The sequence below is a fragment of the Cetorhinus maximus genome, chromosome 1, assembly GCF_964194155.1.
Source record: "Cetorhinus maximus chromosome 1, sCetMax3.hap1.1, whole genome shotgun sequence".
Taxonomy (NCBI): Eukaryota; Metazoa; Chordata; class Chondrichthyes; order Lamniformes; family Cetorhinidae; genus Cetorhinus; species Cetorhinus maximus.
The window spans coordinates 84,751,492-84,767,935 of NC_135879.1; the positions used below are offsets into that span (position 1 = coordinate 84,751,492).

A 16,444-nucleotide genomic window follows, 5' to 3' on the forward strand; every position below is an offset into this window, starting at 1 on the left:
AATGCTCTCAATATTAAGAGTTACTTTAATATCACAGGCACGCATTAAAAAAAATCCATGTTTTAAATACTCTACTCAGCTATTAAGAAAAATATTAAGCACTCCCGTGAACTGAATGTTCATTGTTACGATCCCCATAGAGACCGATAACTGGAAGTTCAAGTTTTTAAGAAGTTAATAGCTGAAAGAATGACGCATCAAGATTTCACGTTTTTAAGACGTTTACTATAACACATGACTTAAAGCGCTTTTAAATAAATATCATTTTTTAAAGGCAACTTATACTTTAAACCATAAAATAGAATGCCCCCCTTATTCTTAGCCCAACCAAGAAAACAGGCTTCATGGATATACTTTACACTGTCCTTCACATAGACCTTCAATTTTCCCAGTATCAATCCAAAATTATTCTTAGCTCCTGAGGATTTATTCCTGTTCTTTCCTTTTCTCAGCCTGGTAACTTCCAATCTTAGAACTGTCTTGTACAATAAAGTTTTCTTTTCCCAGAGACTCACCCTGTAGCCCAAGTTAAATGACTCTTGTAGTAAAAATGGAGTCTTTTCACTCCAAGTGCAAGCTTCCACCCACATTCCTGTACAGCAAACCATTGGACTCTAGTTTCTCCCTCTCTCCTGGATCCAGGCAGACTAAAAACACTGTCTGCGATATTCAGTGATATTCTACAATGGCTTTACAGTGATCTTTACAATGGCTTCTTCTACATCTTTCCCCATGACTATGTGAAACACAGGGGCCTTGTATCTAGGTAGAAATGCTAATTAACTATCCTTGAGAGCCCAACTGTCTTTCATCTTGGAATTAAATTGACAGTTTAAAGCATAGCTGTTTACAGCCCAATATTCTCACCACTTCTGGATCTTTGGATACTCTCAGTCTCTTTTGTTAACACACAGGCTGCTGCCATTTGTCATTGTCTCCAAGCATAAATACCTTGCACCTTCTTCCCAGTAAAATCTAAGCCTTCCTTTGATCTCTAACAATTAAACCACCCAGCTTTACTGTCAGGAAGACTTCAGAACATGTCAAATGACCCCCTTCATTTTGCTTTAAATTTAAGACACAGTCCCAAAACATCATAATCCCATAAACCTCATAATTGTAACACCATAAACTGTTCAGATCAGTGTAATGGAAACATGCTGGTAAGAATAAAAATAACACTGAGGCACAATAGCACAAACTACAATGTTCCTTAGAGTTAAATGAAAAACGAGTGGATGTCCCAAACTAGGACCTGTTCACTGGGTTTAACTAATCAAGTGACCGTGATTTTACAAAAGGTGGCTTCGTTAAATGAAAGCAAAATACTGCAGATGCTAGGGATCTGCAATAAAAACACAAAGTGCTGGAAAAACCCAGCTGGTTTGACAGCATCTGTGGAGAGAGAAAGAGTTGGCATTTTGAGTAATATATGATTCTTCTTCGGAACTGAAGAGAGGTAAGGATGTATGCTGTTGAAAAGGGTGGGAGGAGCAGATGGAGCTAAAGAGAAGGTCAGGGATATGTTAGAGGGTGGAGGGAGATTAAATGACAAAGTTGTCATGGAACACAAAGCAAAGGGAGTGGTGTTGACAGGATTAAAGACACAAAGCACTGGTCCAGAGTAGGTGTTAATAGCAGAACAAAGGTCAGCACTATCTGAAAACAAAAACATGAGAACAAGATACAGACTGGCACTTGAGAAGAAAAAATTCAAATCAGAGGGCAGAGTTCATGTTCTGAAATTGTTGAACTCAATTATGAGTCCAGAAGGCTGTAATGTGCCTAATTGGAAGAGGAAGTGATATTCCTCTAGCTCTCATTGGGCTTCACTGGAATATTGCAGCATACCGAGGACAGAAATGCGAGCATAAGAGCAATATAATGAATTAAAATGGCAAGTGACTTGAAAGTCAGGGTCACACTTGTGGACTGTGTTTCACAAAGGGATCGCCCAGTCTGTGTTTGGCCTCCCCAACATAGAGGAGACCACATTGTGAGCAGCGAATACAGTAGACTAAATTGGAAGAAGTACAAGTAAATCACTGCTTCACTTGGAAGGAATGTTTGGGGCCTTGGGCTGTGAAGAGAGGGCAGGTAAAGAGGCAGGTGTTACACCTCCTGTGATTGCTTGGGAAGGGGATGATGTGTTGGGGCTGATAGGGGAGTGGGCCAGGGGTATCCCGGGGGCACGGCTCCTTCGGAATGCTGATGGGGAGGGGGGCAGGAAGATGTGTTTGGTTGTGGCATCATGCTGGAGTTGACAGAAATGGCAGAGGATAATCCTTTGAATACGGAGGCTGGTGGGGTGGAACATGAGGACAAGGGGAACCCTATCATGGTTCTGAGAGGGAGCGGAAGGTACAAGGGCAGAAGTGAGTCGGACACGGTTCGGGGCCCTTTCAACCACAGTGGGGGAGAATTCTTGGCTGAGGAAAAAGGAAGACATGTCAGAAGCACCTTTGTGGAAGGTAGCGACATCAGAATAGATACGACGGAGACAAAGAAACTGGGAGAATGAAATTGAGTACTTACAGGGAGCAGGGTGTGAGGAGGTGTAGTCGAGGTATCTGTGGGAGTCGGTGGGTTTGTGATGAATATCAGAATACAGTCTATCCCCAGAAATAAACACCAGAGAAGTCAAGGAAGGGAGGGGAAGTGTTGGAGATGGACCATGTGAACGTGGGAGAGGGGTGGAAATTGGAAGCAATATTGATTAATTTTTCCAGTTCCAGGTGAGAGCATGAAGTGGCACTGATACAGTCACCAGTGTACCAGAAAAAGAGTTGTGCGAAGGGACCTGAGTAGGACTGGAACACATAATATTCCAAATACCCCATAAAAAGATAGGCATAACTAGGGCCCATATGGTTACCCATAGCCACACCTTTCTCTTTTGAAGACCTTGATTGAAACTGCCACCACCACACCCAGTTGTAACATTCCAGATTCCAACCATGTACTGCATTTACAAAAAATAAGTTTTTCCTCACATCACTGTTTTTTTTGTCAATCACCTTAAATCAGTGTCCTCTGGGCCTCAACCCTACCACCAATGACTCCTCATGATTCTGAAAACCTCTGCCCACTCGCCTCTTAATCTTCTCTTCTCCAAGGTGTACAGCCCCAATATCTCCAATCTATCCACATAATAGTACGTAAGAACACTGGAATGTATACCAAGACCCAGGAGTATTTATCAAAGGCACCAAATAAATTCTTAACCCTACACCTTAACTTGTCCAGCTGGCTTTTGACATGAGAGTGGGCCTAGAACCAATGGGTCATTAGAGTCCAGACATGTTGTCATAAAGAAAGGTAAGATAATGTCCCAGTTCCATTACACAAATGGCCATGTACCAGTCTGCAGTTCAACAATCCTGTTGATCTGTGGGAGAGCAAATTATAGGACCTGAAGCCTCAGCCCATTGAATTCCCTCAGCCTATCCAAGAAAGAAATGGCGGAGCCCTGAGCCTTCCTGCCCCTAGTGAGAGCATCCCTGAGAGAAGCTGTTACTGGAGCCACAAGCTTCTGCAAGGAGGGACCAGCTGCAGTATCCATTGAGGCGACCATGTGCTCCACAGTTGACTGCAGAGTGTTAATGCATTGCATCAGAACCCTCTACATTGACAGTGGACTCCGACATACAATCAAACATGTTTTGCAAGCTAAAATAAAAACAAGATACTGTGGATGCTGGAAATCTGAAACAACGGGATGAGGTGTAGGGGGTGATGGAGGAGTGGACCAGGGTGTCCCAGAGGGAATGGTTGCTATGGAATGCCGACGGGGACAGTGAGGGGAAGATGTATTTGGTGGTGGCATCATGCTGGAGTTGGAGGAAATGATGGAGGATGATCCTTTGAGTGCGGAGACTGGTGGGGTGAAAAGTGAGGACAAGGGGGACCCTATCATGGTCCTGGGAGGGAGAAGAAGGTATGAGGGCAGACGGGTGGGAGATGGGTTGGACACGGTTGAGGGCCCTGTCAACCACCATGGGTGGAAAACCTCAGTTAAGGAAGAAGGAAGACAAGTCAAAAGTGTAGTTTTGGAAAGTGGCATCATCGGAACAGATGTGATAGAGAGAGAATGGGATGGAATCCTTACAGGAAGCGGGGTGTGAGGAGCTGTAGTCGAGGTAACTGTAGGAGTCAGCGGGCTTATAATGAATATTGGTGGACAGTCTATCACCAGAATGGAGACAGAGCGGTCAAGGAAGGGAAGGGATGTGTTGGAGATGGAGGGGTGATGGAGGGGTGGAAATTGGAAGCAAAATTGATAAAATTTTCCAGGTCCAGACGAGAGCACGAAGCGGCACCAAAGCAGTCATCGATGTACCGCAAAAAGAATTGTGGGACGGGGCCTGAGTAGGACTGAAACAAAGAGTGTTCCACATACCCCATAAAGAGACAGGCATAACTGGGGCCCATGTGGGTACCCATAGCCACCTTTTATTTGGAGGAAGTGAGACAAGTTGAAGAGAAATGGTTGTGAGAGAACAAATTCAGCCAGACGGAGGAGAGTAGTGGTGGATGGGGATTGTTCGGGCCTCTGTTCGAGGAAGAAGCAGGGAGCCCTCAGACTATCCTGGTGGGGGATGGAGGTGTAGAGGGATTGGACGTCCTTGGTGAAGAGGAGGTGGTTAGGACCAGGGAACCAGAAATTGCTGAAATGACGTAGGGCATCAGAGGAATCATTGATGTAGATGGGAAGAGGAGAGAGAACGGAGACCAGATAAGAAGAAATTAGTTCTGTTGGGGGGGGGGGGGGGGGGGGAACGTTGTTAAATCTATGTGTGATAATTTACTGTCATTAACAAAGATTATTCGAGTGGAAGAAGATGTTCTATTTCAGCATTCCATTCATGTCGGCCATTATGTCAAATTTTTGAATGCTATTCACAGTTAACAAGTCATATGCACTATTGTATGAAGAAACAGCACATGTGCAAGCCAAGTGTCATATCCTCTTATAGTATATCTGGTATGTAGTGAAATATTGTCAAATACCTAAAAGCAATAATTGCCTAGCTGCAGAATACAGAAAGCATGTGAAATACATGCACAGTTTTTCATTAACAGTTAAAACATTCAACTTTGCATAGAAAAGGGCTTGACAGGTTGACAGGTGGAAGTATACATATGTGGTAAAGCAGGTTGCCATAGGCTCTCTTCTTAAATCCATTTTTAACTTCCAGTAGCTTTAGTTTTTTCACATTTATGGAAAGTTGCCTATACTTTTGTCAGCTAAGACCACATATTATGAAAAAATGATGTGGAAGTGGTGAAATTCTGTTCATTAGGGTGAGGAAAATGAATAACTTTTGTACTTTATACTTGCAGTGATCCAGATGATGTAATGACCCTGTCCCCATAATGGACCTTCATACCAACTTTAGAATGGAGCACCTATTGGATCAGTCGGTCATTTCTAGTTACCACATTGGCCATTCTTCCTGAAAGAAAGCCTTAATTAGTATTAAACCATGGGCAGTTTTGTAGTATGGAGACTGCCCTATCGTATTAAACTTAGGATCCTTAGTGTAGACATTATAGCCCAGTGTCCAGCCTGGATGTGAACCAGACCTGGAGGTGAAAATACAGCAGTGATTCTATAATCTAACATTGCAGCTTGAGAAATTGAAAGCATGCAGCTTCATAACTTGCAATTTACAAAAGCTAATAGGAAATATAAATTGCCATATATTTTAGTTGCTTCAAAAAACCCAGACTGAGGCAGCAGCAAGACAATAAGCAGAAAAATTCAGTCTTGTAGTTAGGGTGCTGTCAATTGAAGATTAATACCTGACTCCTCACATTACAGGTGGTGTAAGTGCTCCTTGCTGAGACTGGCTAACCTGTAATAATGGTTCTTCACAAAGTCAATGCTTCCTTGCTAGGTACAGCAATAAAAATAACCATAATAATTATTTTAAACTGTAATAAAATTCTTGACTCTTGTTTTGATTGCTTGAAAGCCGTTGATAGTTATTGAGAATGTAATTCTCTGCTCATTTCAAAAATTGCTGCTCATAAATTAACTCGTAGACCTGCATTGGCTCCTGGTCAAGCAATATCTTGATTTTAAAATTCAAATCCCTCCATAACCTTGCCTCCTCCCTATTTCTGTAATCTCCAGCCCCACAACCCTAAGGTATTTATGGTCATCTAATTCTGGACTCTTGGGCATCCCCGATTTTAATCCACCATTGGTGGCCATTCCTACAATTGCCTAGGCCTTAAACTCCGGTGTACCATCCCTCATCTCTCCACTTTTCTACCTCACTTTCCTCCTTTAAGACACCCCTTAAAACCTACCTCTTTGACCAAGTTTTTGGTCATCTGATCTAATATCTCCCTGGGTGACTCAATGTCATAAGTTGTTTTGTAATGATTCTGTGAATTTTCCAAATTGGTGCTCCCAGCTTGGAGCTTCCCACACTGGGTGGACACATCAGGAATTTGGATGCTCTCCACCATGCTCTGCCCCAATTTTAATGAATGTAAAATCCGAAAATTGCCCCTCAGAACTGTTGTTCATACATATTTTGCAACCCTGTTAAGGAAAAAAATGTTCTCCGATGTTTCAAAAATTGTTTCAGGCTGAATTCCTGAGTGGCATTTCCCATGAGGAATGGTGCTCATGAGGAGCAGCATCAGCACCTGATTTAAATGGATATAAAATGAAGCATTGAGTCCTTGATATCCCACAACACTCACTGTCAGGAGAACCCAGTTGGGGAATTGACCCTTTTATTTTCCTGTCTCTGATATCTACTTTGTAAGAGTGTTTGATTTGTAATCTCATCACTTTTCAAGGCCTCACTTTTTTCTTGTACCTGTCAGCTTCACTCATCTAGAAGGTAGCTGTGGCATCATTTTGATTTTGACTAATAGTGTAAAATGGCCAATAATAACTCAACCCTCTGTTATGCATCTCTCCAGATCGTCATTTGCATCCATGGCTGAACCGATATTGCTAGCTGTGCAATATCCTGCAAAGTCAAATTTGCATCCCTGGTGGCTGAGGGCAAGTGAATTGGTATTTCAATTGTGACCCAACCCAGACCTCAGCAGATCAGGAACAGAAGCCACCATTACCTTCCCTGCTGTACTTCTGCAAACCAAGGATTTGCAGTCTCATAATTTAAACCAACACTTGTGTCCGGTATTGAAAGAGGTGTCATTTTTTTTTAGAATGATGTTAATTAATCCCTCTGGGATTAAATACTTATGTTGATTTACACATTTAAGGATACTGTAGGCCCACAATACAGCACACACCTACACCTAACTGAAATGGCTAATTATAGAAAGGTAAACTTGGGGCAGGATTTTTATCTTGTCAGGCGGGCGGGCCCAGGAGCGGTTGTGAAGCCACAAGCCGCCCGCGATCGGGCCCCGACAGCAATTTCACTCTGGCTAGCCAATCAACGGCCAGCCAGCGTGAAAGGCTCACTGCAACACTGAGCGCTGCCGGGGTGGGGGGCGGGAGGAGGGCGAGCGCGGAAGTTTGTGCATGCGCGGGGGGTGGAAGCACTGAAAGCTCCCTGAAGCCACAGAGCTGCCTCAGGGAGCTGAAGAATTTTAAAAACACAAATAAAGATTTTACAAATGTTAAAAATATGTCCCCTCGTATGACTCTGTCACATGAGCAGGGAAATGTTATAAATGATATTTCAACATTTTTATTTTGTTTTTAATTCCTGTTGGAAACCACATCCCCGCCCGTGGATGCAGTTTCATAAAAAATCCAAAGGCTGCCCAGCCAATGCCCCTTTCCGCCAACCGTGAGGTTGGGTGGGCAGCGAAACGTTGCATTCAATTATGTCTTTAATGGCTTTAATAGGCCTGTTAATTGTTGGCGGGCGTGCTGATGACTCCCGCATGGGCCCACCAACTGAAATATCGCGCAAGTGCACGATGACGTCGGGACTCTTGCCCAATGTCATCGCGCAACATTTTACACCCGAGCGGGTCAGGCGCATGGCCACCTGCTCAGCGAAAAATCTTGCCTTCGGTGAAATTTCTGGGGGAGCCCAGGAATATAGTGAGGATATGCCATCAGATTGTTAAGTAATATATAAGAGATTAAACGATAGCAACTTGTGTTTAAATCGTTCCTTTACCTTAGGAAAAATATTCCAAGGTGCTTCGCTGGAGCATCAGAAAACATTTGACGCCAAGGATGTATTGGGATCTGGATTTTCACTCCTGAGGTGGGCATGCAGAGCCGGGTCTCCCAGCTCACTGCACCTGTCTTGGGAAAAAGTGCCCCAAATTGGGAGAGGAGGTGTTGAGGTGGGAGGAGTGGAATGAGTCAGGCCTGCCACCCCTAGATGAAGATCAGAGGTGTCCACAGGGGCTGACGAGTGCTGAGGCAGGTTGGTTTAAAAGCTTGCCTCGGTTCCCTGGGACTTTGTCCCAGCTGTCTTGTTAAATATTAGGCACTCTAACCCTGATCCTTCACAACCCTTCACCCACTCCCTATGTCTATACATGCTAATTCATGACCCCCACCATGCCAGTGGCCCTTATAGCTCTTATGGTAACGTAGCACCAACTCATGTCCCCCCCCAACTATGAAGTTTAGCCCTTACACCAACCACTCACCCAGTATCCACCTTGGACAGACCTCAGGAGCCATGCTGAGATGAAATAAAATACAGTTCAAAACATCTATTATAGACTTCACTATATGTAAAAAAAAATGACGCTCTCATTCATGGAGGTCCATTCAACACATTTAAATCCCCTCGAGCAATTAATCCATTTTAAAAACAAACATTAGTATTCATAACCCCATATCTAAGGCATCTAATCCTTTAATAACCTCTTTGAGCTGTGAATCAAACTGTGAATTTACAATTCCCCACTATGATAATGATAGTTGCAGGAAGAAGTCAAGCAGTAATAATGCTATAATGATAGCACTTAAGGTTATGTCAACAAACAGCTATTGAAATGGCCAGAACAGATTTTTTTCCAACTTTCACAGACACAGGTAGACAGTTTATTTTTAAATAACTTGACAGCTTGCTACTTCCACAGACCTTATCTGTCCTTCACACACATGTATTTATATTCTAAAAATCCATAAATTCACACTGGGATAATGCCCAGGCTCCAGGGAAAATGTGGTCTGTTTGAACTCAGCACTGAGTTCAGATGGCCCTGCTGAGTCCTGGTTTCCTCATGTGAATCATACCCACTCACCCACCATCCCCACCCCCACTCCCCCTCACCCACCCCAGGTCCAGCCTGATATTTTTAATCATTCCTGGAGTCCCCATGACTCTGCAAAGATTCAGGCCTAGGACAGGGCCAATGAGGTAGATTTTAAAGAGCGACTTAAAGGAGGAAAGAGGGGTGGAGAGATTTAGGAAAGGAATTCCTAGGTAGCTAAAGGCATGGTCGTCAATGGTGGAGTGATGAAAATTGGGAATACGCAAGAAGTCAGAATTGGAGGAGTACAGAGATCTCAGGGGGTTGAGGGCAGGGCAGAGCAGAAGCCGCTATCTCCACTCCATGAACCAGAACTTTAAACTTTAAGTGAATTGGGTGGAAACTTGATGGGGCATAACCCCATGAGATTGGTCCTTTTTGCCCCTGAATTCCATCCGCAAAATAGGCTTAATATTCAATTTTACCCCATTGTTTAATAAACATTGAAGATAAGGATCTTTTTCCTGTGTAATGTTGGTCTAGTACTGTGATCATGATTTATTGGCATGCCTTAAATAAAAAGTCAGGAGGTTTTCCTGCCTCATGCAGTTCCAGGCATAAAACCTATTTGTGGCATCAAATGATCAAATTACAGCAGTGCCAAAAATTACTTGTATTCTAACAATTTATCAATATGTTTTTTAAACCATCCGAATTAAATTCCTATTTTTGGAATTAGGGAGAATTTCTGAAAAGAACCAATCATTTTTAAGCCTCTTCAGGGCATCTTTAAAAGACATTCCTAATTATTTCTTACATTTAAGATTTTCCATGTTATCTCTCTGAGCCAGAGCAACAATCCCACAGGCAAGAGTCATGAGTGTAGAATTTTGTATTAATGGAAATGAAAAAATATTTTCAGGATATTTGAGATTATATTGTTGCGTGTAACTTATAATAAAATCAGTTGTGAAGTTATTACACCAAGTCATAGAAAAATATATGTTTTATTCCACATGGTTGGGTGTAATTTTTAATATATCTTTGCATCACCTCCCTTCAAAGAAAGACTGAAACAAATGCCTCATAAATATACCTCGGTTGGTATCCTATTGATGAGATAGGACCTGAGAAAATCTTAAATGGTCTAGTGGCCAAGACATCTACTGTGGATGCACTGACCGGTAAAACCTACCAGAGCTAAAGTGGAGGTCCCATAGGATAAGTATAAAGTTAAGTTTAGCGGGCTCCACAAGGAATGCTTGAACACTAGAAAAGGGTGGGTGCTTGTAGCACAGTGCCAGACCAACAGCCAATTAACAAATCTACCCCAGTGTTGAAGTGTTAGGCTTATGTGTATTGATATATGCTATGTCCAGTAGATATCAAAGAGTAATACCAAATTAATTTGTTTTGATTAAATGATAATTTTACACTTTCTTGTTTGTGTGTGCGGTGACAGTGGTGGGAAAAACATTCATTTTCTTAGTATCTTCCTTCATTCCTCCAATGGACAGAATAGTACAAGAATCAAATTGTCTCCATTATGAGCCTGTGATATTTTCTAATCAAGGGATATGGGTGTTGCTGGCTAGGCCAAATTACCTACCCCTAATTGCCCTTGTGTGGTGAGCTTCCTTCTTGATCCGCTGCAGTCCATGTGGTGTGGGTACACCCGCAGTGCTGTTAAGGCATTCAAGGATTTTGACCCAGTGACAGTGGAGGAACGGCAGTACAGTTCCAAGTCAGGATGGCGTGTGGCTTAGAGGAGAACTTGCAGGTGGAGATGTTCCCATGTGGCTGCTGCCCTTGTTCTTCAAGATGGTAGTGGTCATGGGTTTAGAAGGTGTTATCTAAAGAGCCTTGATGAGTTGCTGCAGAGATCACCTAATGGTCTCTGCCACCGCTGGGATTGAACTAACAGTGGCTGGGGTCTCCACCACATGGGGAGACCACCAGGTATACCCTGGCATCAACCTTGTGGGCTCAGGGAGGATCTCCTAATTGGGTACACTGTGGCCCACGAAGGATCCCCTCCCACCACCCCACCTCCCTCCCCAACAGCAAGGATCACCCCACGCCCTCTCCAACCATCCCCACTGACCTCACCAGGGCCAACCTGACCAACTCCAATGACCCCAACCCCATTAACCTCATTCTGGGAGGCCTGCTCCATCGCTGCTGCTGCTACCTGGTTGCAGTCCCAGAAGTGGCCACCACTCCCCATGAAGTTATTTGGACTGAAGAGCTGCCAGCCCTCCGATTGACTGGAAGGTCTTGGGGCTGAAACCTGGTCCTTTCAAGAAACGGAGCCCCAATGCTAGACAGTTAGTTGCCTGATGAACGTAAAATTATGTCGGTGTTCCCATAACAGATGAAAGCAAGGTTTCCTCTGATCTTCCAGATGGTGGAAGGGGCCTCCATCACCCCATAAAATCCCGGTACATAACTACTTTTAAATACTTTTAAAAGGGAACCCATTATTTAACAAAGACAACTAAAAGGATAAAGGAAAGGGGAGGGGGTCAAACATTTTATCCTTGGCCTTTTTCATTCTCACCCATATGCTACCCTTTGCTGACAGCATTGCACAGGCATGGGATCAACTTAAAAAGACATGCTGATGAGAAGCAGCTCTACTCTTTCCCCATCTTACTCAACAGCAGTATGAGTTCAATGCTGTAAAACTGCCTGTCTGACATTAAGGGAAGAATTTTGCCCCCATCGGGGGTGGGAAGGGATGTTCAGGAGCGGGCACGTGTGGGTGCAACTCCGATTGGCACCCCCGATCGGCGCTGCGCCGCCATTTTACGTGGGCAAGCCAATTAAGACCCGCCCAGTGTGACTGCCACCAGGAAGCGCTATGTGCTCCCTGTGGGGGGGGGTGGTGGGGGGGGGGGTGGATTCCCTAAGCTGGGAGTGCATGCGCATGAAAGAGCACACTCATCTCCCTGAGGCTAAGTGCTGCTTCAGGGAGATCTGCACCAAATTTAAAAATGGTACCTGTAGAGAAATGAAATTTCCCTGACGTCCCTCATGTGACCTTGGGACATGTCCATCACTTTTAAGTAAACTTTTATTAAATTTTTAAAAACCTACATGAAATCTCATCCCCCCCGTGGATGGGGTTTCATGCTTTTTCTGAAGCCTGCCAGGGCTCCCGGCCTACCCGCCAATCTTAAGGTCGAGCAGGTCCATTAACCAGCCTAATTACTTTTTAAATGGCCTCAATAGACCATTGACAGGTCAGCGAGTGCACAGCTGATTCGGCTGTGCCCCCACAGACCTGAAAATTTAAATGGGATGGGGTGATGTCGGGACTTCCGCCTGACGTCATCCCATGTCATTTTACGAGTCGGCGAGCAGGCCCCGCCCCCCGCTCACCGACCTCAATATCCTGCCCCAAGTGATCAGTGAATGACAGCTCATTGTGAAGTTATTGTGTTGGAAGTCCAAATCCATCATTTTCAGCCCTTACCATAACTTCCACTCTGTTATTACTGATTCTAGCTGCTTCCTTGGGCAATCACTGAAGCTGGACCAGACTGTGCTCTGTTAGACCCAGACCCAGAGTTCCCCTCACTTCATTTCCATCACTGAGACTATGTAATCTGCTTATGCAATGTTACAAGATAATAACATATCAGCCAAGGCAATTCAACTCAGCTTATTTCACCTATCCAGAGATAATTTACAGAACTCCCATTCAATATCATCCAGTTGGTTCTTAAAGAATTCTTGCACTTTGACCTACACTATTCTATCTCAGAGTTTATTCCCTGTGTTGATCACTTCACATGAAGATTACCTTTGTGATGTAAGTCCTAAATCTGCCCTTTACTAGCCTGACCTGTAACCCCCTGTCCCATTCATTTACATTGAAGCATTTTCATACCATTTTCTATCTTGTACATCTCTATAAAATCACCTTTTAGACATCTCCATTCAAGGCTGAAGAGTCTGAACCTCTGAATTGGACTTCCCTGCACTGCCTCTAATGCTTGAATCTTTTCCTTGTATCTTGATGACCAAACTGGTGCATTACTCAAGGTGGAGTCCTTTTGAATCCTGCTCCATAGCTGACTGAAACCCCTACCATATTGCCTTCTGCAGTTTCCCCGTGTGCAGTTCCAGAGGTGAAGCAGTAGTGGAAAAGGAAAACTGTTGCAGAACAAAAATGAATAAGGTGAAAGAAGGCAAGTTCAAAGTAAGAGAGGTAATCGAGTGGGCAAAGAGACAAAATAGAAGCTCAATAGAGAAGAGCGAGACCAAAAGTGGAAGATAACAAGAGTATTGTTTTGCAAACTTGTCACTATAGTGTCCTAACTACCACACCTGCCACAGAGTGAGTTTACTATTTATTTGGCATGGAGATATCTTCTACAGGATGGCATTTATGTTTATAGGTGTAATAAAGTTGCTTTTATCTGGCTGGAATTAGTTAATGCATTACGGTGACTCCTTTTCAATGATGTGATAATAGTTTAATCTATATGAAAAATGCACCATTCTCCAGACTAAAGGATGGCTAAGTTTCACTTCTCATGCCACACCAATGATTTGGTGTGTGAGAGCACCTTTGATTAATTTGGCCTTTGACCTCCCTTTCCAGGAGTGACAAAGCTCACTGCTACTCAGTGCACATGGCCCACTATGTCACATCCCTCTTATATGATCCATGTCATAGATAATTGCAATATTAACACATTGCAGCTTTGTTATACACAACTGGTCAAAGTTAACAGTTTGTTTATAACCCACCTTAAGTATAACAGGAGAATTATATTAGTACACGGGTTGAGAAAATATCGGTTGAAACTTTCTGGATCTCAATTATGCAGAAATTGAGTAGAAATGTACGCAGATTCTGGCTCTGATCACGTTAGTGGGAACTTGAACCCAAGTTTCCTGGGAACAGTGGCAGTATTTGCCTTGCTAGGGCCCCATGCAAAAGTTTGGCTTGAAACCTGGAGATGCTTGGGGGCCTCAGACTGCAATTGCACAGCACTAGCGCCAGCCCTGAATCTTCTTATAATTGAATCAGGAAATACAGATAAATGCTCAGCAGGCCTTTTACCTGAAACATTGAAACATGGGATGGGGGGGTATCACCCGCAACTTTGAGGTGAGTGCAACACAAGTGGTCTACCTCTTATAGCGCTGTGCCCATCTCATTGAGATGCCAGTGAAATGCCACACTTCAGGGGCTGGAGAATTTCTCTCCTCCTGGTGCTTGCCTCCATGGTCACAAGGACACCATTGTGCAGCTGTATTCAGACAGGGTTCAACGTTTGAAAACCAGCATATCAACCGGGGAAGGGGTGTGGGTGGGGAAGGGTGACCACACAGGGGGCAATGGGAAGGAAGGCTATGCAAGGGGTTGGGGAGGGGTGTGGTGGGGAAGCTTGAACACACAGGGGGCAATGGGGAAAGAAGACTATGAAGGGGTTTGGAGGAAGGTGGTACGATGGAAGGCAAGAGGGGCAGGAAGGCTTTGCAAGGTAGTGTAGGAGGAGGGGGAACAATGGGAGGCAGAGAGAAGTCTAAGGGGGCAAGAATCTGGAGCCTGATAAGGCTAACAAACACTAACAAACAATGGGGTGAAAGGGAGCTCCAGGGAGGGGCAAGGGCTGCGTGCTCAGTAGGAATAAAGCATAGGTTGGTGTGCAGGGCAGCCTCACAGTTGCTGTCCATGGGCTTGTCTGTCTTTACTGTGCTGCAGATGGTATGGTGATTGTAATGGGAGGTATCTGCAACCTGTATTTGGGGAACACACAATAAAGGGGGGTTATGTGAAGCTGTCATGAGGTGGGGAAGCGGGGGTGGTGGTTTCATCTCGTTAGATGACTGTGCACAGCGTCTATATGAGGAGGGTAGAGGTCGAGCTGGGTCATGAGCACTTCAGTAGTGATGGGCTCAGGTGGGAGGGTAGGAATGTCCACCATAACAGCTATGGGATTTGGTATTATTGGGCGAGGCTGGAGAATAACAGGAGGGAGCTCTACCTTCACATTGTGAGGTTCCAGGTAAATATCAGGTACACAGTCAGAGAGGGAGCATCGAAGCTCATTCCAAAATAGTTTGCGGTAACTACCATCTTGCTCTGCTGGAGTTATTGCACAGTTTTAATTCGAAAGTGGAAGCGATTCTGAAGAGGAGGGGTGTGAGGCTATGTGGGAGGAGAACACTGCAGCACTTTCTGGGCATGCCCTTGAACTTGTTGGTGCTGCAAGGGTGACCTGGAGTCTTATTCTACAGAAAGGAGGCAGTCCTCCAAGCGCAAAAAGCCATTGGAAACCAATGCATTTATCAGTGCTGCAAGAAGGATACTCATTACTCAGTCGCTTCACATCAAGTTTGCTGAATAACAGCATTAAGACAGCTGAATGCATACTTTGGGAATGCAGGCTTCAGGGAGGAGCACAGGGCAGTATATATGTCATTCCATTTATGGAGGCCAGTTGGATGCTCTCCAGAATTGGCATTCCCAACAGGCCAAAGGGTATCCAGTCATTAATTAGAAGCAATGTGTTGTTAATTGGAATGCCAGATCATAGATTGGAACACGGAACCAGGTTAGGTAGTGCTTGCCATTCAAACCTTCTCACACCAATCAGGGATTGAGAAGTCACGTTCCTGGGATGGCATCTTGGTGACCTCAGTGTGGGTGGTAGCGCCTCAAAGACAAGGCAGCATCAGCAACAATGCAAGTAGGATTGAAACCACTGTAGACCATTACAGTTCCTGTAGGGCGCAGATTGTGAGCTTCACAATCTAGAACTGTTCCTCATTACTGCCTTTAATGTTGCATTTCAGAGATAAGGTCAAAGAAGAAATGGATCCAGGGCTCAATGCTGCCTTCCTGAAGGTCCTAATGCAATGGAGGAGGCAAAGCAGGGTGAGGCGATGCACAGTACAGCTCCCCCAGGAGGCCCTGCCTGATGTCCAGGGTCAAGGGTAACCAGAGCAAGAACAAGAGGGTCAGGAGGAGAGACCCAGACAATGGAGGCAAACTGCCAGACCAAGGGTGTACCAAAGAAGACCCTCCTGTTTACAAATGAGTGAGAGACAATGCCAGGCACATCTACATTTGTCCCAAGCACTGGTTGTTCACATATGCCACATTCTTTGTGAAGACCTGGCACCATATAGAGTTTAAGGGTATCCCCTGCCACTGGCTTTAAAGGTGACCGCAGCGCTCAATTTCTTTGCCTCTGGATCTTTCCAGGAGACCTGTGTGGCATCTCGCGCTCAGCAACACATCGAAGATTAAAGGATT

The 16,444-nt window shown here is 44.4% G+C and overlaps 1 protein-coding gene across 4 annotated transcripts in view; it reads left to right on the forward strand.

The window, feature by feature from the left end:
• The window catches only part of ndst3 (N-deacetylase/N-sulfotransferase (heparan glucosaminyl) 3), a 1,004,816-nt gene that overhangs the window by 925,230 nt on the left and 63,142 nt on the right, over positions 1-16,444 (forward strand). The window lies entirely within an intron of this gene.